General features: G+C 36.2%; 1 long non-coding RNA gene across 1 annotated transcript; it reads right to left on the bottom strand.

Moving 5' to 3' along the window:
• Nucleotides 1-11,071: 11,071 nt before the first annotated feature.
• On the bottom strand, nt 11,072-22,125 carry LOC114897166. Its single transcript, XR_003794020.1, has 3 exons — nt 20,926-22,125; nt 20,653-20,796; nt 11,072-12,769 (listed from the first exon to the last, which is right to left on the bottom strand). It is a non-coding gene; the product is annotated as an uncharacterized LOC114897166 (long non-coding RNA).
• Between the last annotated feature and the right edge of the window lie 250 nt (nt 22,126-22,375).

Raw genomic sequence — 22,375 nt, 5'->3', positions numbered from 1 at the left:
AAGGGAAAATACAGCTGATATTAAATGCCCTAGAAAGATCAGAAGTGTGACTCAAGGGGAATGTCCACTTGAGACACAAGGAGGTTAAGAGAGACACATCTAGTGTTTCAGGGGACCTCTTTTCCTTGTCTAGTTGAAGGTTAATCAAATATGCTCTCAAACATATATCTAAATACCAAGCTACAACCTTGAATTCTAGACACAAACAACCCAATCTTCCTGAATATGCCCACTTCTCACGTTTTGTGTCCTCTATCTTAATGATCCCACTGTCCATACCCAGTTGCCAGACTAGAATCAAAGGAACCATTTAAGACTCTACCTTTTCAATCTTCCCCACCTTTAATCAATCAGTCACCAAATCAAAAGGATTTCATCTTTCACCTCTCTTCTATCCATCCTCCTCTCCAGCCCTCATCACAATTCACCTGGATTAGCACAAAAGGCTTCTCTCCACTCCTACCTCCAGGATGGCTGGCTTTCCTTTACTGTACCATCAGAGTGATATTTCCAAATTGAAAATCTGGTAATGTAACAGTTATAAGTCCTTCAGTGGCTTCCCACAGTTTTCATGATCAAGTTCTAACAGTCTAGGTAAGTGCCCAAGGCTCTAAATGATCCAGACCTGCCTCTACCTCTACTTTTGTCTCTTCTTACTCCTTCAGACGAATCCCTCATTCCAAGCATACTAAACACTACAGTCCCTTGAACCAACATGAGAGTTTTTGTGTCCATTTTGTTGTATATGCTGAGTCCTTCAACAGGACAGTTTTCCACACCACCCTTCCCATGCTAAGCCTTATTCTTCTCTAAATCTCTGGGAAGACTGTTTTGAAGACCCTCCTCTTTCCTCTGAAAGCACTAACCTATCATCACACTTACCCCATTGCATGTTATAAAAAGCATAAATGGTTTTCTGCAATCATGCTTAACTCTTGAGGGAGTTAACTCATTCTACTTATCTTTATGTCACAATATTCAGTAAAAAGGGTCAGACAGATGCTGGTCATTAAATAAGTGTTTAAATGAGATTCTTTGAATTGTCACCACAACAATTCACCTTCTGGTCAAACTGTTAGTGGTAGACCTTTCAAAATTTCTGTAGTTATCAAGTACATAACAATAAAATGTTTCATAAATAGAAATGGGTCAAATCAATTATTTGAGCCTAAAAGCCAAAATATTTATTATAGTCTAATTGATTTTAGAAAATATAAATTCAGTCATTACTCAACAACTCCTGAGGATCTCCAAGTTTTTAAAATCATTTCATCTTAACTTGAACATTAGGGTTTTCACTGATTTCCGCTATCAACAAGAACAGAAACAAGAAAGACAAGCACATTTTAAGTGCAGCAGAAGCAGGATGCAAATGCCTTGTGTTTTGTGATCATTTTTGAATCACCAAAGTTTCTTTGCATATTACAAATATTTAACCTTAAGTTAGCCTATGGAATCTTAAAAATCACCTGGCAAAAAGTATATAATTATTCCTATGTTATAGTTGAAGAAGCCAAGACCAGAGAAATCACATTTACAGAAAGTGACATATCTATCAAGTGTTTATGTGTTACTCCCCATGCCTACCTTCTTCACTTTTGATTGATCATGATTTTATATATGTAATTTTCAGTCACTCATTAAATGTTCCTCAAACATTTAATACACAGCTAATTTAGTAGAAGGAGTAGTCCAACAGGACGCCTAATTATTTAAAAAAATAGAGTTCAGTGGTTACTAGCACAAACTGCAGAGAGCTGAAGCCAGAAGTTCCTCACTAGCTATGTGGCCTGGACCTTAACCACTGAGTGCCTCAGTTTCCTTATCTGCTAAACAGGGATGATCCACAGTACTTTCTTTCCATAGGGCAGTTCTGATTATCAAATAAGTAGATAAATATAAAACACTTAGAATGATGCCTATACAAAGTAAGTGTTAACTATCACCATGTGATATCAAAAATTAATGATTCTGTGGAAATGACAACACTTGAGATCAAATTGCACCCACAAAAGTCGTGTTTACAGGATAATTCAATTTCTTTCCAACTAAACAATGCCCCTTAATGTAACTATGCATTCCAAACCAATAACTCTCATTAAATCATGTTTAAATATAGATACAAAAGGTGATCACTTAGGGCTTCCCTGGTGGTGCAGTGGTTGAAAGTCCACCTGCCGATGCACGGGACACGGGTTCGTGCCCCGGTCAGGGAAGATCCCACATGCCGCGGAGTGGCTGGGCCCGTAAGCCATGGCCGCTGAGCCTGTGCGTCGGGAGCCTGTGCTCCGCAACGGGAGAGGCCCCAACAGTGAGAGGCCCGCGTATCGCAAAAAAAAAAAAGGTGATCACTTAAACCCCCCATCTTAAATATTATCGATATCTATTAGCTTTAAAAACTTTTTTAAAATCTTTGTTTATATTTTGAGAAAGTTTTATTTTTCCTTTCTTGGCTAAATGGGCGATTAATATGTTGGCTGTACTTTGTTTCATATATTTTAGGCATGTGTAAGAAAAGTGAAAAGATGAATGTTTCATTTATGGAGCTTAATGCTTATTGATCTAAGTAATAATTATCATAATTTATATTTAGATGTGACAAGTATCATAAACAGAAAAATAAAAGATTCTGTGCAATAAGATTTTTATTCTTTTCATCACCCATGTGTACGTATACACTTAAGAGCTATATGTAAAGACTAATATTCTACTTTATTAAATATTATAATAATTTTTCATGATGCTATACCAGTTCATAAAGATTAATTAAATCAAATTTAATATTATCATAACATAATAGGAAATATTTTATCATAAAATAGAAAGCATTATTAATATTTCCAAAAATACTTCTATTACAACCTTAAAACTCAAATAATTGTACGTTTACTTAAAGTATAAGCAAGAATAATCAGATTTGGGATAGTTATTTAATTTTATAACATCTACAGTATTGAGTAAATGATAAGGATTAAGAAAAATGAGTAGAGAGATCATAGCTTGGACAAGTCTTACCTCCCCTTGAGGGGACAGGAAGAAGGTGATGGGAAACAGGCGAGGCAGCTAAGAAAGGAGGCAAGAGGGCCGAAGGAGTAATGGGAGCAAACAAACATCTGTTTCAAGGAGTGTATGAGCTGTCCTAACAACTCCACAAATATTTCTACCAAGCAACGGTTGAATTCCCATGAAGTCATGGCCAAAACACCCAGGAGGGAGACCGAAGAAAAGTGAGAGATATTAATCAAGACATTCCATCACCAGCAATGGGGCAACGGCAGCATTTTACCCACAAGAGGACCAATCATTATGAATAGCTATCCTGGAAATGCTTGCAGAGCATCTAGGCTATTTAACTGACAAGTGAGCACATTTCTTCACCATAGTGATTTAAACAAATGATTGCCATTAAAAGTATGTCTCCCTGACACTCTGGTTTTAGTCATCCAAATTTGGTTATTGGAGACTTTATTGGGCTAGACATGAAAAGCAGGTATATAATTGTTAAAAAAAAAAAAAAAGTAATATTAGCCTTCAGGAAAATGAACTACAAGCCTTTTGTGAAACAAGTAAGGACTTACACACTTTTTAATTTGCTCTTTTTCATACTGATTGCTTTGAAAAAGCCATCTCCTTTTGGTCAATATGTTCCTTCCACGTTGTCCTGCTGGAAAAATCCTCCTTATTCTTTAAAACGTGGTTCAAATGTCACTCTCTGACAAGAGCTTTGTCTAAATTCTGTAGGCAGCGTTAACCAAATCCTTCTCTGTACATTGTCCACATTTTTATTAGGACATTTGTCATACCACTGTAATTATTTCCAGGTTGGTCTGTCTCGTAGACAATAGGCCCCTGGAATGTATGAATGAATAGTGAGAAATTGAATGGTTGGGATGTGTTTCAGAAGGGGAAATTATGCTTTTGGTTCATTTAACTCCAAAAAAAGATCTTTCTATAATCTGGGATTTCTAACACTTTGGGTTCACTTTTTGAAAAATAAAATAATTGGGGACAACAGGTGGGTTCAGTTTAACTAACCTAAAATTCAGTCTTCCAAGTCCATGTATTCATTTTTCTTTCTTGTTCGTGTCAATAGCATGCTTTGGATCAGTGACCCTTTTCCTTTAAGAAGGAAAGATCATTCAGATTTTTATTAAGTCCTGGCAATTTGCTATTTAGTTCTCTTTGTTGTTCTGCTTGCTAGAGTCTTATGAATAGTGGATGCCTGCTCTTCTGGGAAAAAAACACTTCACAGAGCTCCCCCATCCTGCTTGACATGTTGAACAACCCTTAATTTGATTTACTGGAAAGAAGAAAATGCTGTTCAACATGTTTTCCCTCCTGAGATTAATCTAGTTAAGTATGAGAAAGGAATGGGGTGCTTAGCACTCAAAAAGCTCAAATTATCCTAAAAAAAAAATGAAATTTATGGAAATTTTAACTCATGTAAAAAACAAACCTTTTCCACTTACTTCATAGTGTAGAAACTAAGAAGTACGGTGATCAAAAGAATAAACAAAATTTCTCTTCTTCTTTAATGAAGACTTAAAAAATAGGAAGCATTCTGTGTGAGATCATTAAACTATATACCCATGGAAGCCTTTTGTTTCTTAAATGCTCTCTTTTCTATTCATCAGAATCTTGTAAGGTTGACTTTTTGCATGCAAGCTAATTTGAATATCTTCTTATGGACTTTTTCTCAATTCCCATTCCAAAGGAAAAATTGTAGAGTTTAACACATACAGTGAACACTAATCAATGACAAAATTAAGTTCCAAAATAATGACTGATTTTTTAAATGAGAAATCATAGGTCCTGCTTTTCTGATAATAGATTTAATGGAAAAAAAAGTGTCTAGAAATTAGATATGTAAATATTCATTCAACAAATATTTATAATATTTCTAGTACGTGACACATCATAGACACACAGGGAGGAAACAGGCAAAAATAGAAAAATATTCTCATGTGGAGCTTCCAATCTACTGAAGAAAAACAAAATGAAGATAAATAAATAAGGTGTGTGTGTGTGTGTGTATGTGTGTGTGTGTGTGTGTGTGATATTAGATGGTGATAAATTGGTAAGTACCAAGGAGAAAATTAACATGAGAAGAGAATAAGAAGGATCAGATTTCTTACCCTATTTTAAATAGGGTTATTAAAATATATCATAAGAATACATAGTGTGGTCAAATATAGGAGGCGAAAAAAGCCAGTTGTCATCTGTTTGTCTTAGTCACTTGAAATCTGGGCTTTGAATTTGAACTGTGGAAAAAATGAAGAGTAGATATTGAGCCCTTTCAAAGACCCCTGATCACTCAGAGTGAACTGGAGATTCAGTAACATCTCTTGAGCTTAACTTCAGTAACACTAAGCCAAATTTGATCAAGTCCTGACAGAGCACAGCCAGAGATGATAGGTGTCCTTTTAAACAGTGGCCTTTTGTCTTCCATACCATGATGTCAAGTCAATGTTATAGCAGAAAGGAAGTATCCAAGAAAGGAAAAAATATAAGGTAAGAAACTTTCCTCTCAAAATCCAAGGAAAACAATAATTTGGCTGAAATATTACAGATGTCTGCTAGTAGAGTAACCCAATGCAAAGCGCTTTCTTGACATTAAACTACACTAATTAAATGGAATTGTCAAAGTTAAAGCTGTCACGCTTTTCAACCTTAAAGCAACCTTTTAAGTCATGTTCCTCAACTCAATATTCTACAAAGAAAGAAATAAGATGAATGGGATCAAAGAATGTGCTCAAGATTATACACATAGTAAACTGCAGGGGAAAAAAACTCTTGGTAACTCCAATTTAATTTGTTTATTGAATTTTTTTAAGTGTTTATTGCGTGTCTATTACATCCTGAGTCCCAAACTGAGGATATAGCTCTGAGGATACAGCTGAAAACAAGAAGGGCAAGATCTCGGCCCTCACAAAGGTTTCCTCCTACTAAGAGGATACAGACAATAAAAAAGGAAACAGGTAAGATGATTTCAGATATTGACATAAAATAAGGCAATGTGATAGAGAGTAATGGCAGGGGACCACTTTAGAAAGCATTAGAGCTTTAGACATCATTTCCTACTTGAGGAAATGACATTTGATGTGAACTTTGAATGACAGGAAGGAACCTAGCAAGTAAAGATTTAAGAGCAAAGCATCCTGAGGGGATTTCATAAAAGAAGGGAGACAGTAACCTGTAACTTAAAGCAATATTTAGTATGCTAATTTTTTAACTATCCACAATACGAGCTAATGAACTTCTTATTGTCAGGATTTCAAGAAACAACAGTCTTTGAGTAGGTGATTCTGATCCAAAATGACACCAAGAAGAGGTTTTTTTTTAAAAAAAAAAGAGATGTCAAATGCCATAAATTTGAAGCTCACCTGTCTTCTAGTAACCCTTATATCAAATAATATTTCTGGATAACATTTCTTTTAAGAAAATAATATGCATTAGAGCATAGCATCAAGATTTCCTAATAAGGAAACACAAAGAATACAAAGAAAACAAACAAAAAAAAAAATCAAAAGCTTAAAGGTTAGCAGGTCTGTAGTCTTTGGTATCCGGACATGATTTATGTTACAAACAAATGCAGTAAGCCTCGGCCACAATACAGAAGTGAAAGCCTGATGAACTCAGAGAATTGTAACTTTCCCCAATAAATCACAATTACCAAACACCAATGATAAATAGCTAGAATCTCAGAGTATTTACTAGCTCTCACCATTTGTTGGTTTGTTGACTATTTGACTCTTTCCTCCAGAAATTGGTGTTTTGTAGTTCAACCCCAATGTATTAATATTTAATTGTGAACCCTTGGAAACATCAGTTATGAAATTTTTAAAGAACTTACTATTATAAACAAGACTAGAGTACTGCAGAAAATTCTTCTCCATGATTCTAGCTTACATTCTAGAAGAAATAAAAGCCTCCAAAAAAGTTTTAGATCAAAGAGAGACGTTTAAAAACTGAAAGAACTTATATGAATAATGAAAGAAATGTTGGTTAAATTTTCAATCAGAACATCTCCAAAAGAGCAGCTAAGTAAACTATTGATATGTCAAAGGAACATAACCCAAAAGAACAGGCGAAATATCTGAGTTATCAATAAATCCAATCGACAATCTTTTTTGCATTGATATAAATAATTTTTCCAAAATTTTAATATTTCATCCTTGCAGAATGACTGCAATAACATTTTTTTTCTTCCAATCTTATTGAGGTATAATTGACAGACAGGTCTGTATAAGTTTAAGGTGTACAGCATAATTATTTGACTTACATACATTGTGAAATGGTTACTGCAATAAGTTTAGTGAACATCCAGCAACTCATATAAATACATAATAAAAGAAAAAGAAAAAATATATATTTTACTTATGAGGAGAACTCATGATTATTCTTTGAACAACTTCCATACATACACAACCATGTTAATTATATTATTCAGGCCATACATTGAATTTATAGTACTCATTTATCTTATCACTGAAAGTTTGTTCCTTTTGACCACCTTCATCCAATTCCCCCTCTCCCCACCCCTGCCTCTGGTAATCACAAATTTGATCTCTTTTTCTATTTTTTTTGTTTGTTTGTTTTTGAAGTATAATTGACCGACAACACTATGTTAGTTCAATCACAAAGTGATTTGATATTTCTATACATTTCAAAATGATCACTAGGAAGTCTAGTTACACTTTGTCACCACACAAAGATACTACATTATTATTGACTATATTCCCCACACTGTACATTTCATACCTGTGACTCATTTATTTTGTAAATGGAAGATGGTACCTCTCGATCCCCCAAACCTATTTCTTAAGTTATTTCTTCTAGTAACCTTGTGAGGCAGCATTGATCTCCCCATTTCTGAGACAATAAGAACTGAGGCACTGGGGTTGTAGAAGATGAAAATAAAATGAGGAAATCCCAGAAACAGGATTAAATCTAAAAATCTTTAACATTTTCTTCTTTCTTTTTTTTTTTTTTTTTTTGCGGTACGTGGGCTTCTCACTGTTGTGGCCTCTCCCATTGCGGAGCGGAGCACAGGCTCCAGACGTGCAGGCTCAGCGGCCATGGCTCACGGGCCCAGCCGCTCCGCAGCATGTGGGATCTTCCCAGACCGGGGCATGAACCCGCATCCCCTGCATCGGCAGGCAGACTCAACCACTGCACCACCAGGGAAGCCCAACATTTTCTTTATAATTACTTAACTAAATTATTTCTTTGCACACTGTTAAAACATTTTGGTTGGCCATAACTTAAAAGCATTGCCTTGACATAGTAACACCTGAATATAAATCTATTCTCCCACAGGTTTTCCAGTTCTTCCCAAGGTTGAACCCAACACCTATTTAGAGTCAATACTGCATCCATAACTTACACAAATCAATCCTTCAGTCATCCTGAATGGGATTTCACTCACAGTGAGAACCCACACACCATCACTCTAAAATCTCTTTCCATTTGTGTTCCCACTGACTGCAAATAGAGCTCCAGGCAGGAGAAAGGTTTTTAATGAACGATGAATTGATATCATAAGCTGCTGTGTGACTTAATGGAAAAATGTTTCAGGAAAAACTAGTCCTGAGCAGAACTGTGCAATACAAGTGTTTCTCTTCAACATCATCATCTTTGTCTCTCTTTTCTGGTTTGTTTTGTTGGGTTTGGTCCAGTTAGTGAGTTGACTCATTGGTGTTTTTAAAACCAAAACATTGCTGACACCAACTAAAAAAGACAAACAAACAAACAAAAATACCTGCAAGTAGGAAGAGCTCTATCACTCAGCTATTGCCACATGGAGTTTACTTCACAATTTCACATACAAGAAGTTTGTTCATCCCTTAGGTTTGCCCCTGATTTTTAATTATACTGCTGAAGATAGCAAGAAAGAGTCAGAGATCTGTGAAGCCCCCAAAGCAGGTGTTTTGATTGATTTCTATTCTCCAAGGAAATTCATCTCTAATCTGGACTCACTTCACACATTGGATTTCTATGAGTTAAAGTTTTTAACTTACACATTAAACACATTAAATTATGGATGATAAATATTTGAAACAACTTATTAAAACAAAAAATTTCCTTCCATCATGTGAGATGACTGCCACTTCATTCTCTACCCTTCCCAACACGTGTAATCCTGTTTAGTCTCACATGAAATCCCCAAGCAGCACTCTTTTTTTTTTTTTTACGCGGGCCTCTCACTGTTGCGGCCTTTCCCGTTGCGGAGCACAGGCTCCAGACGCGCAGGCTCAGCGGCCATGGCTCACGGGCCTAGCTGCTCCACGGCATGTGGGATCTTCCCGGACCGGGGCACAAACCCCTGTCCCCTGCATCGGCAGGCGGACTCTCAACCACTGTGCCACCAGGGAAGCCCCCAGCAGCCCTCTTTTTAAAACATATATCTTTAATTTTTCCAAGGTCATATAACAATTTATAGGTATAAGTTAAAGTCTTCTTTCCATTCCTTTTTTCTTTTCCTCAGTTCTTCATTACCACTTACCAAGAAATTACAGATTCTTGTGGATCCTTCCAGAAGTTCTAAGATAGATTAGATATATATAGCCATGCACCTTTTATTTTACACAATTGCTAGCATACTATACCGAGTGCTCTGTATTTCTTTTGTTTTATTCTGAGAGATCATTCCATATATGTACATGAAGAGCTTACTCATTCTTCCATAAGGACTCAAGATAACCCATCCTGAGAACTGACTCTTGTCCTAACGAGGACCCAAATGAAAATACTCTAACTTACCACGGTCCTTCTTCCTACTACTACAGTGGGTTCCTACACTTTTCCCCCAGCCACTGACCAGAGTTCCAGCCCTACTATTACCACTGTCCCCGTGGCTCAAACTACCATCTTGGATCTTGGACATTGTCTATTCTTGCCTCTGACAATTGTATAAGTCTCCAGCTCTTGGGCCTTCCAATCTTTGTTGAGAGTTGATCCTCATTAATTAGAGTGTTCTCTTAAATTGCATGACTCGTTAGCAGTCACTGAGTTTGAGTCTCTTTTCTGTCATAAGCTTTTTCTTGTCTTCCCCAAATATTAACCTGGAATATTAACTACATTTCAGCACTTCTTATCTTAGTTGTCTATCCTAGACCCCTCACCAGTTCCCTTCAGGGATATTAGGGCAAATACTAAGTTACATATGTGTATCTTTCTTCATGAGCCTAGAATCATTATGTTGTTCCTGCCCTTCTTTTTAAAATACCATTGCTGGCTTTAAAGAGGAATCTCTTCTTTTCTTTCATATGCATAAAAGCAATTCCAAAAGCAAAGGCTCTCTGTTCAACTATGAAAATATTGCCTAGAGAGTAATTTCTATGACTCCCTTCTTTCACAAATTTTTTTACATAATCCTTTTAAAAGCTTTCAGCACCTCTTAGATGTTTCTTGAGATCCTCTGAGACACAAAAAGGATGTCAAACAAGCAGCCATTTGTTTCAGGACACTGAGTCTACCTGCCTCCTGAAGAATTCTACTTTGCTATTCCTTATTCTCTAGAAAAAGGGGAAAAAAAGTAATTTCATCCTTTCCTTTCTCCTAACACTGTAATATCACTTGTTAATTAACTTATAGCTCTTCTCAGCCTTAAGGTAATCTCTGGGTACAAGATGATATGTCTTGTTTTCAGCTACAGTAAAACTGCAAAAGAAGAGAAATCATCCTGGCCTCTTCATTGCTTATTTCAGTTAATGGCAGCAATGCCATCCTCCCAGTCACAAGAGATGGCAAAATGATAATCATCTTCAATGCCTCTGTATCGCTCATCCCAACGTCAGATCAGATTCTTCGAAGTCTTTGAAATCAAACTCTCTTTCCTCACGACACTGACCTTGCTCAAATTCTCTCTGTCTCTAACAGTTCTCTTTAATTCATATTCCAGGTAGGATTCTGAAAAGACAAACACCTACTTTCCCCCAAACCTTCTTTTCTTCTCTCCAGGAGGAAGAACACTCATTTAATGAGTCAGATTTCAGGCATGTGCCTGGGCTGCATTTACTAATGAGCAGGGTCACTGTGGATTAATGATCACACACATTGGCATGGCTCATTCTTTTGCTTTCTCCTTTTATGGACCAGGAGTGGCAAAGTAGCCCAGGACTTCTCCCCCATGGGGGAGATTGAGTCATCTAGTTGCCTTACTCATCAATTCTCTTTCATATATATTTCAGTCCACTAATCTCAAAAGTTTCTGTCCTTTCTCGAGGACAGCAGGAGCACAGTCCCCAGGTTACAATCTAGGCTTAGGGATAGCAAAGACACTCCTTCTGGTCTACATGCCACTTTCTAAGCCCATCTTACTAGAGTCCTTGGGTGTTGAGGACAAAAATTTCAACTAATAACTTTTAACCCACAACATGGGCAACCTTATGAGAGGAGTGGCTGTGGTCTTGTTAATATTGTTAATAAGATCACCGTCCTAACATTCCTCAAAATCATAAAAGGCACGTTCCTATAGTTCATATCCAATCACACCAGATCCTTCTTGGAACTATCTGATGTTCTGCTTGTCTCCATTGGTATCACGTATAATTTAAATCAGTAGAATGTCATTCAAGACTGTCCAATATCTAAAACTAAATCTATGTTGATGATTGCTTCATCACGGACCCCCAACGTATGAATCCACCAGTCATGGACTTCCTAACTGGATCCTTTCCATGCCTCCGTGTTTGGTTTATACTCTTTCTCCTCCAAAGAAGCTTTCCCCAAACCTCTGACCTCTACCTGCCACACTCAGTCATTCCTTATATATCCACTGAGCACCTTCTATGCAGCAGCCACTGAGCCAGGTACCGTGAAGACTCCAGGCAAATAAGATATTCAAAGTTTCACCACGCCTACAAATCTCATCAGATTCTTCCAGCTATTAAGAATGCCTGCTTCCTTTGTGCTCTGGTCTTACATTATTTATTGTGCCTTGGACTATAGAAACGTACATATATACTATATCTCCTCCACTGAATAACAAACCTCTTGAATATCACTTTTTATTCATCCCTGCATTCTTCCAGTACCTTTAAAAGAGGTATATTTATAGATTATTTTTATAAAATTATTTAGCTATCTTGTCACATGTTTGGAAGCCAAGTTTGGCACCTAGAGTTGATGGCAAATTTGTGATATTAGCCAGCATTTTCACTCCACATATTTTGTTCCAAGCAGTTTGCTCCAGACACCTTGCAGGTGTTAAATTAGTTTTCCTTCACAACAGCCCTTTGAGGTAGGTACTATTATTATTTACATTTATACTGATGAGGAAACTGAGACATACAGATATTAAATAACTTGCCACACAACTGATAAGTGGAAAAGCCAGACTGTCAATGCTTATAGTGACTGGATAAGTAGGAATGTTCTGCATCAAGGGTGCTTTCTGGAAAGCTCCAGTCTGAGTCCTTTCTTTGAAATTGAAGGAAACTTGTTGCTTCAGTCTTACTCCAGGTCTGACTCTGGTTGTCAGTGTAACGGACAGGGAATTTATTGAAAAGTCCAGTGAGAAAATTGTGATGGTAGAGGCTTGGTACAAGGCCTGAAATCACTTCTACAATCTGCAGGGATTCAGTTTTTGCTATGTTAAGACAGAGACAAAGAGGGTGAACAGGTTCTATTTTAACTCTAGAAATTTTGAAAGGAAATTTTCCTCCTTATTTTCAGTACTGCTTGAGAACTTGTTTCAGTTTCTTAGAAGGTGTATATGGAGGCTCATTCCAAACAAATCAGCCACATTGTTAGAAGGTGGAGCACCCTGGGGAAAAAAAAAATGATGAGTACATCAAAATTACTGAGATACGATAACGAGCCCTTAGCTAGGATTTAAAACTGGTTTTACCCCTGGCTTTGCCACTGACAAAGCAGGTAATTTTGCACAGGTCCTCCCATGATTCTCACTTTTCTTATCAGGAAATGGAGACAACTATGCCTGTTTTGTAGGATTGTTGAGAAGATTAAATGAGACACTAAACAAGAAAGCATTCGACATCAGAAGATTACTGTATAAATTGAAGGAACCTTGTTGCTTCAGTCTTACTCCAGGTCTGACTCTGGTTGTCAGTGTAATGGACAGGGAATTTATTGAAAAGTCCAGTGAGAAAATTGTGATGGTAGAGGCTTGGTACAAGGCCTGAAATCACTTCTACAATCTGCAGGGATTCAGTTTTTGCTATGTTAAGACAGAGACAAAGAGGGTGAATAGGTTCTATTTTAACTCTAGAAATTTTGAAAGGAGATTCTCCTCCTTATTTTCAGTACTGCTTGAGAACTTGTTTCAGTAAATACAACAATTTTCATCTAAGTTTAAAATCCAAATAGATATTTTTGTTCTTTTTTTAACTTGCAAGACTTGGAAATCACAGGCCAGCAGTGACAACATTCAACCTTCTGAGTAAGGATCTTCATAGTGCACTCAAAAATCTCACCAGCAACTTCTTCAATTTCCTTATATTGAACCTGAATCCCTCTAGCTACAAACCCTGTTCCTCTGGCTTGTTTTAGCAGGGAACAGCTGGTCTACAATCTCCATGTAATATCCATTCATGGATTTATTAAATTGTAATGCATATTAGCTGGGTTACATATTCTGAAAGTAGCAGGCGCTTAGCATTACCAGCAGTCATTTTTCAGTTCTGTGCAAAATATACCCCTGGGAGCTCTTAGCAGATGTTTGCTAAAATTATTGAAAGAAACAAGAAATAAGACTTTCCCTAGTTTTGCATCCACAGTGAGTAAACCATTTAAAAACAGCCACAAGGCATCTCCAAATCTGAAAATTAAGAAAGGCACTCTTTTTATGAATATCCTTGTCCAAGCAAAGTTACATATCACAAGTTAAATCCTAAAAGATGATGCCATCTTACACAGGAGAACATGTTCCTATTACAGCAGTTATGGCTTATGCATGTTAAAATACTGTTTTTAAAACTACAATTTTATATATTCTTACCTCGAAAGGGCCAAGTAGGATCAGACTTTATGTAACAACCTAAATCAGGAAGCAAAGAAAGAGAGAGCAAGAGGGTGAAAGAGTGAGAACAAGAGTGTAAATGAGAGCAATAGAGGAAGGGAAGGATGGAGGAACAGAGGGAAAAATGAAAGGAAAAAACATTCATTCCTCTATTCCTAGAAAACATATGGTGATTTTATAGCATTTTATTTGTCTCATTTATTTTCTGTAAGATACTTTGCAAAACTTGTGCTGGGAGAAATCCTGGAAGGAGTAAATCAAAATTAAAGGGAGATACACATAAATATATAAAGCAAATATTAACAGACATAAAGGGAGAAATTGATAATAATATGATAATAGTAGGGGACTTTAACACCCCACTTACATCAATGGACAGATCCTCTAGACAGAAAATCAATAAGGCAACGGTGGTCTTAAATGACAAAATAAACCAGTTGGACTTAGTAGATATCTATAGGACATTCCATCCAAAAACGGCAGAATACACATTCTTTTTAAATGTGCATGGAATGTTCTCAAGGATAGACCACACGCTAGGCAACAAAACAAGTCTCAACAAATTTAAGAGAATAAAAATTATATCAAGCATTTTTTCTGACCACAATGGTATGAAACTAGAACTCAATCACAGAAAGAAAAATGGGAAAAGGACAAACACATGGGGACTAAACATGCTACAAAAAAAAAAAAAAAAAAGGTCAATGAGGAAATCAGAAAATATGTCAAGACAAATGAAAATGGAAACACAGCTTACCAAAATCTATGGAATGCAGCAAAACAGAAGGAAGTTTACAGTGATAAAGGCCTTCCTCAATAAATAAGAAAGAACTCAAACAACCTAACCTACCATCTAAAGGAATTAGAAAAAGAAGAACAAACAAAGCCCAAAGTCAGCAGAAGGGAGGAAATAATAAATATCAGAGAGGAAATAAATAAAATAGAGACCAAAAAAAAAAAAAAACAATAGAAAAGGTCAATAAAACCAAGAGCTGGTTTTTTGAAAAGATAAACATTTAGCCAGGCTCACCAAGAAGAAAAGAGGGAAGACCAAATAAACAAATTTAAAAATGAAAGCGTAGAAATAAAAACAATACCACAGAGACACAAAAAAAATTGTCAGAAAATACGATGAACCATTATATGCCAAAAAAATTGGTCAACCTAGAAGAAATGGACAAATTTCTAGAAACATAAAGTGTGGCAAGACCAAATCAGGGAGAAACAGACAATCTGAATAGACTGATCACAGTACTGAAATTCAATTTGTAATTGAAAAAACTCCCAGCAAACAAAAGTTCAGGACCAGACAGTATCACAGGGGAATTCTACTAAACATATAAAGAAGAGGCAATACCCATCCTTCTAAAACTATTCCAAAAAATTAAAGAGGACAGAACACTCCCAAATTCATTCTTTGAGTCCAACATTACCCTGAAACCAAAACAAGACAAAGACACTACAAAGGAAAAGAATTACAGGCCAATATATTTGATGAATATAGGCAGAAAAATCAACAGAATATTAGCAAACCTAATCCAACAATATATGAAAAGGATCATACACTATGATCAAGTAGGATGTATTCCATGGATGCAAGGATGGTTCAATATTCACAAATCAATCAATGTGATATACCACATTAACAAAAGGAAGGATAAAAATTACATGATCTTCTCAATAGATGCAGGAAAAGCATTTGACAAAATTCAACACCCTTTCACAATAAAAACCCTCATCAAAGTTGGTATGGAGGGAAGATATCTCAACATAATAAAGGCCATTTATGACAATCCCACAGCTAATATCATACTAAATGGTGGAAAGCTGAAAGCCTTTCCTCTAAATTCAAGAACAAAACAAGGATGCCCAGTCTTACCACTATTTAATATAGTATTAGAAGTCCTAATCACAGAAAACAGAGAAGGAAAAGAAATAAAATGCATCCAAATTGGAAGGGAAGAAGTAAAATTGTGACTATTTGCAGATGACATGATACTATATATAGAAAACCAATGATTCTCCACCAAAAAGCTTTAGAACTAATAAATGAATTTTACACAATTGCACAATACAAAATTAATATACAGAAATCTGTTGCTTTTCTATACGCTAAAAATGAACTACCAGAAAGCAAAAACAATCCCATTTAAAATCACATCAAAAAGAATAAAATACCTAGGAATAAATTTAACCAGGGAGATAAAAGATCTATATCCTCTGAAAACTATAAAACACTGATGAAAGAAATTGAAGATGTACAAAGAAATGGAAAAATATCTCATGTTCTTGGATTGGAAGAATTAATATTGTTAAATTATCCATATTACCCAAAGCAATCTACAGATTTAATGCAATCCCCATCAAAATGCCTGTGACATTTTTCACAAAACTAGAATAAATAATCTTAAAATTTTTATCGAACCACGAAAGACCCCAATTGTCAAAGCAATCAAGAAAAAAGAATAAAGCTAGGGATATCACATTCCCTGACTGCAGACTACAAAGCTACAGTAATCAAAACAGCATGGTACTGGCACAAAAGTAGACACATAGATCAATGGAACAGAATAGAGAGCCCAGAAATAAACCCATGGTCAGTTAACCCAGGACAAAAGAAGCAAAAATATACAATGAAAAAAAGACTGTCTTTTCAATAAGTATTGCTAGGGAAACTGGACAGCTACATGTAAAAGAATAAGATTAGAATATTTCCTCACAGCATATATAAAAATCAACTCCAAATGGATTAAAGACCTAAATGTAAGAACTGAAACCATAAAACTCCTAGAAGAGAACATAGGCAGAACACTCTTTGACATAAATTGTAGCAATATTTTTTTGGATCAGTCTCCTAAGGCCAAAGAAACAAAAATAAACAAATGAGATCTAATTGAACTTAAAAGCTTTTGCACAGCAAAGGAAACCATCTACAAAATGAAAAGACAACATACTGAATGGGAGAAAATATTTGCAAATGATATGACCAATAAGGGGTTAGTATCCAAAACATATGAACAGCTCATACAATTCAATATCAAACAAACCAACAACCTGATTAAAACAAATGAAGGAATATAACAAAATAGAAACTGACTCACAGATACAGAAAACAAACTACTGGCTACCAGTGGGGAGAGGGAAGGGGAGAGAGGTGAGATAGGGTAAGGGATTAAGAGGTACATAATACTATGTATAAAAGAAATAAGCAACAAGCATATATTGTACAGCACAAGGAAATATAGACATTATTTTGTAATAACTTAATTAATTTATTTTTTTTGGCTACACCACGTGGCATGCGGGATCTTAGTTCCCCGACCAGGGATCAAACCTGTGCACTCTGCAGTGGAAGCATGGATTCACTGGACCACCAGGGAAGTCCCTGTAATAACTTTAAATGGCATATGATCTATAAAAATATTGAATCACTATTTTGTACACCTGAATATAATATAGTACATCAACTATATTTCAATTTAAAAAATTAAAAAGGGATAAAGAAAACAATTTCCTTGGAGAAATACTAAACATTGCAACCTTACATTGCATTCATAACTGCATGAGTTTCCATTAACAGTAACTAATAATTCTTTTTCTAATTCAGTAGACACAGAAATCAGGAACTTTATGTTATTGTTTCTATGGAAGTGGTCGTTTTCTCTCTCCACTCCATGATGCTCAAATTCCTTTTTCAAAAATATCCCCGTGAGTGTAAGTCTAAGTTCATGCCACAGCAGTTGAGAAAGACTATGGTCTGCAAAATTCTTTACTTTGCTTACAGTTTAACATGTTTGCTGTTTCTGAAGAGAAGGAAGTTTCCAAATCATGCATAGTTATGAACGAAGCATTTTAGCAAGTAATCCTCAAGGAATAACAAAAGATCAATTCCCATTGTCACCCTACAAAGGAAGTGATTGAGCTTTTAATGCTGTACTCACAGTACATGCATGCCACAGAAACCCAGAACTGGGACTTTGAGAGCAGGACAGAGACTGGTGGGGCACTTTGTGGAAGTGATCCTCAGATACGTCTATCATTGAATGGCACTGTGTACATATGGAGTGCTTTCTTCCTCTCCATGTGAAGGCACTAATGTCATCACCAAAGACAAATATCACTTGTATGAGAATACTTCTGTTGTTCCTTCATAATTATAAGTAATACATAGCTGATCTGGAAATTTTTGAAAGTATAGAAATTACAAAGAAAAAATTAAAATTCCTCAACTCTACTACATCATTGTTCACAGTTTGGTTCATTTTCCTCCTGGAATTTTTTTTTTCCTTAAACCACAGAATTTATTCTCCCCTAGTTCTAAAAGCTAGAAGTCCAAGATCAAGGTGTTGGCAGAGTTGGTTCTTTCTGGAATTTTTTTATACCCAAAATAGTTATTCCTTACTTATAAAATTTGGATTATCCTAAATATGGTACTTTTCACTTAATATAATGTCATAGCTTCTTCTGTGTCATTAAATGTTGCTCAAAAATTTGAATTGATGCATATTATCTCATAGCATAATTATGATAATATTTAACCATCTGTCTATTGCCACACATTGAGTTGGTTCTAATTTTCCAGTGTTATAAATAAATATTCAATAAGCATCCTTGTACATAACTCTTTGCCTCATCTCTGATAATTTTCTTAGGATAAATTCCTGAATATGAAATTACTAAATCAAAGGGAAAACAAGTATTTTGAGGCTTTGTGTCCCAAATTACAAATTACTCTTCTGAAAGAGAAGACCAACTTACAGTTCTACTAGCTGAGCAAAAGGTGTCCATTTCCTGAACCCATAGAAATTACTATTGTATTCATCTTTGACAGTTTAAGAGTCATGACATGGTACATCGTTGTTAGTTTTACATGCACTTCCTTAACCATCACCATAGTTGAACACCTTAATTCTATTGATCAAGTATTCCCTTTTAGTGATAAAGCCGAAAGGTTGTTCCCTCAAATCCCCTGGGCAGTTTCCTTACTCATCTCAGGGACCAATGAAAGGAAAGAAGGTATACTTGAATCCTGGATTTGGTTTGCCTCCTCTCCTTGGTAACCCTTTCATTCATAGTACCAGCTTCATTCATGATATCTCATTATCTATCCAGGAAGTGAGATATTTACTTACAAGTGGTGACCACAGTGAATCATTGAAGTGTGTGAACATTATAAATAGATTCTTGTGGATACTAAGAAAGATGTTTATAAGTTTCAAAATATAAGAGAAACCTAAGTCAAGCAGCTGTGAGGAGAGGACTGCATATTCTTATCAGTGTGGCTGATATGGTCAACAATGAGTTTCAAAAATCTAATGTCAGTTTTATACTTGATATGCATTTTATTATTTTGTGTCCTGGCTATAGTCAACAAGTTCAATAATAAGAAGAAAAATAACAACAAATAATTATTAACACCCCATGAGCAGAACAGTGTATTTTTTTTAAATCCTAGATTTAAAAAAAAAAGAAGAGATTGATGATGCTTTAACAGAATTGTGGACGGCAAAGAGATTTCAACTACAATAAAGCGCTAGATGTAGTGAGATTACATCTTGGAAAGATCATATTAGTCATTGTGTGGCCCAGGAATATCAGACTGTCTGAGTTGAAATCTGAACTTCATCACTAGATACTGATAAGTTATTTGACCTTTCTGGGCCAATTTCTACATGTATAAAATGGGAATTATTATAGTACCTAAATCATGGAGTTGTTGTAAGGATTCGAATTAGAAAATTCATATAAAGAACTAAGCACTGTGCCTGGCACATAGTAATCATTAAATTAATATCAATCTTCACACATCTGTTTCACCATCACAGAGTTAAAATGTAGTTTGCTTTATTAAAATTCAACGTACACAGTTTTCTATTGTATAAAGCATATGAAATGAGGTGTATCTGGCATACACTTAGATTGGGATACAATCACGAAGAAATATGAGACAGGGTTAATTTTGATATCACCAAATCTGCCATTTGTGAAAACTCATTAATGTAATTTACAAATGAAATTCATAATTATTCAGGTAAAACATTTGCTCTGCTCTCCACTGATCTAAATTTCATGCCACATGCAGTAGTTGGACAATCCAGAATTTAGTAATCATGCATACGGGATGATTTCCCCAATATTTGTTTTTACCTTTAGAGTAAGGACTGACTGCTAACGCTTTCCATTATACATGTATCTGCATGGGCTTAGCAAGTTTCTCCATCCAGAAAGACTTCTATCACTATGCTTTTCCTACCATGCCAGAAATTCAACAGTTATATGGAAAAACGAAATCATGTGAAGAAAAGGGGACTTGCCCTCACTCCTCCGGGAAAAGAAAAACTCTCTGCTCTATCCTCCAGGACCTCTTGGCCACAAAGCAGTAATGTACCACCAAGGCTGGGCTTCCTGCTGCTTTTGATATCACTGTGATAGGCTTATCAGGGAAAAAAATAGCAAAGCAGAAGCAGAGCATCAGCATTTCATATTAATGTGATATTCTTGCTACCTGCATGACCAAGTGGGGAGCGTTGTACGTTACAGTGAGCCTCCTGGTTCCCCGGAGGATGAGAGAATGTCAGTATGATAGCAAGCACGCAGCTTGCAGAGGCACTAGCTCACTGCAGCAGACGCTGAGCACCTGGCTGCACTGAGCTGACAGGAGGACTCACCATATTCCAGTGCTGCAAAATCACAGGAAGGGCTGTTTATAAACCTGTGAAAGGAGGAAGCTTCATTCGATGGAAAAGGCTTTAGAGGAAATCCAGCTCCCTGGCACATAATCTGTTTCCTCTGCCTTCACCTTCCTGGGGACCCTGCAGTAAGTAATGCAAAAATGACCATTACATAGTGAGAAAACTTTACAGAGAGAGAGAGAAAGTGAAGAGGGAAAAAGAGAAGAGGGAAGAGAGTTCTTAGAAGGCAAGGTAAGATAGCCAGTTTACCAGCAGCTTCATTTGGGAGCTGGTAGCTGCATTTCCTCCTAAACTGCTGAATATCTAGACTTGATGTGAAAGTGATCATATGAATATCCTTAACCCCATTTCCTTTGCACTCCTTGGACACTCTGCAGGTTATTTCAAGGCTTAATAAAACAAAACGCGTAAGACAAAAGAAAGATGTGTTGGATTTTCTAAGAAGCCTTAAAGTCAAACATTAATTTCAAATTCAGATACATAATACAGAACTCAAATCACTGTTCCAACCTACAGTCATCACATACCTTGTTTATTTCATGCAATTTACCAAGATGACTAAGATCTGACATACTCCAGTGTAACTCTTCAGCATGCAGAAAATCTAGTGGAACCACTGGGGAAATTAGTCTTAATAGTAGTGCTTAACTGTAAATCTTCCCATGGCTGGCCACAAATTTAATCTTTGGCTAAACTCTGGTTCCCAGTTTTTCTGTTGTTTTGCATTAAAAGCTTAGGATGCTTCTGAATTACAATCAAAAGCGATCATGGTTTTAAATTAAACTATATTCATACATGCATACACATAATTCATTTGACACAAACACCAACAATTAGATTTTACTCCCAGAAAGCTGATAGAGTGAAGATGAGATAGAAAGAAAAAAAAGGAGAGAGAAGAGAGTACAAAGAATCTCTCCGAGCATTCTGTGCTTAAATGTTTTCTCCCCACCCCTCTTTTCTAAAGTGTTAAGAATATGTTTTGGAATGCTTTGGCAGGACTCCAAAGATTATCGCCGCCATATTTCAGAATCACACATAGAATTATAATCTCCATTCCAGTCCAAGCGCCAGCCTGAGTCTTAAGAAATGCCTTGTTCCTACTCCCTCCCCCTTTCCCAGAAACTCCTAATGTGGAAGTAGTTGCAGCTTTGAAAGAATCAAACACAATGCTGCACTGCTTTTCTCCTTTTAAATCCCACCCTGACAGTCACCTCTAAGCCAACTGGTTTCACCCACCTCAGCTTCCTCCAAATAGCTTAATCCCAGCCTACAATATTGAACATTCCTGACTCGTACATTCCACTGACCCCTAATCCTTTAAATCTCTCCCCCACTCTCTTTTGCCACATTCCTAGGATTTATCAAACTTTTGTAATTCAGGATTAGTTTGCATATTTACCTTGGGTCACTCTGGGCTACACAAAACTATTCTGGTGCTAAGTGAGTTTGCATACCCTGAAGAAGTTGAAGGTAAGTAACATATAAATTCAGATACTCAGACACTGTCAAGTACCCTAACTGCGGAATTTAAGGTGCCAGACTTAGCAAATAAAAATACAGGGTAACCAATTAAATTTGAATTTCAGATAAACAATGTCTTTTGCGTAAGTTTGTCCTTTGCAGTATTTGGGACATATTTATCCCAAAATGTATTTGTTGTTTACCTGACATTCAGATTTATCTGAGCATCCTGTCT

This window comes from Monodon monoceros, unplaced genomic scaffold (genome assembly GCF_005190385.1).
Source record: "Monodon monoceros isolate NGI ecotype Baffin Bay Population unplaced genomic scaffold, NGI_Narwhal_1 Super_Scaffold_16, whole genome shotgun sequence".
NCBI classification, from domain to species: Eukaryota; Metazoa; Chordata; class Mammalia; order Artiodactyla; family Monodontidae; genus Monodon; species Monodon monoceros.
This window is presented reverse-complemented; position numbering and strand designations above follow the sequence as displayed.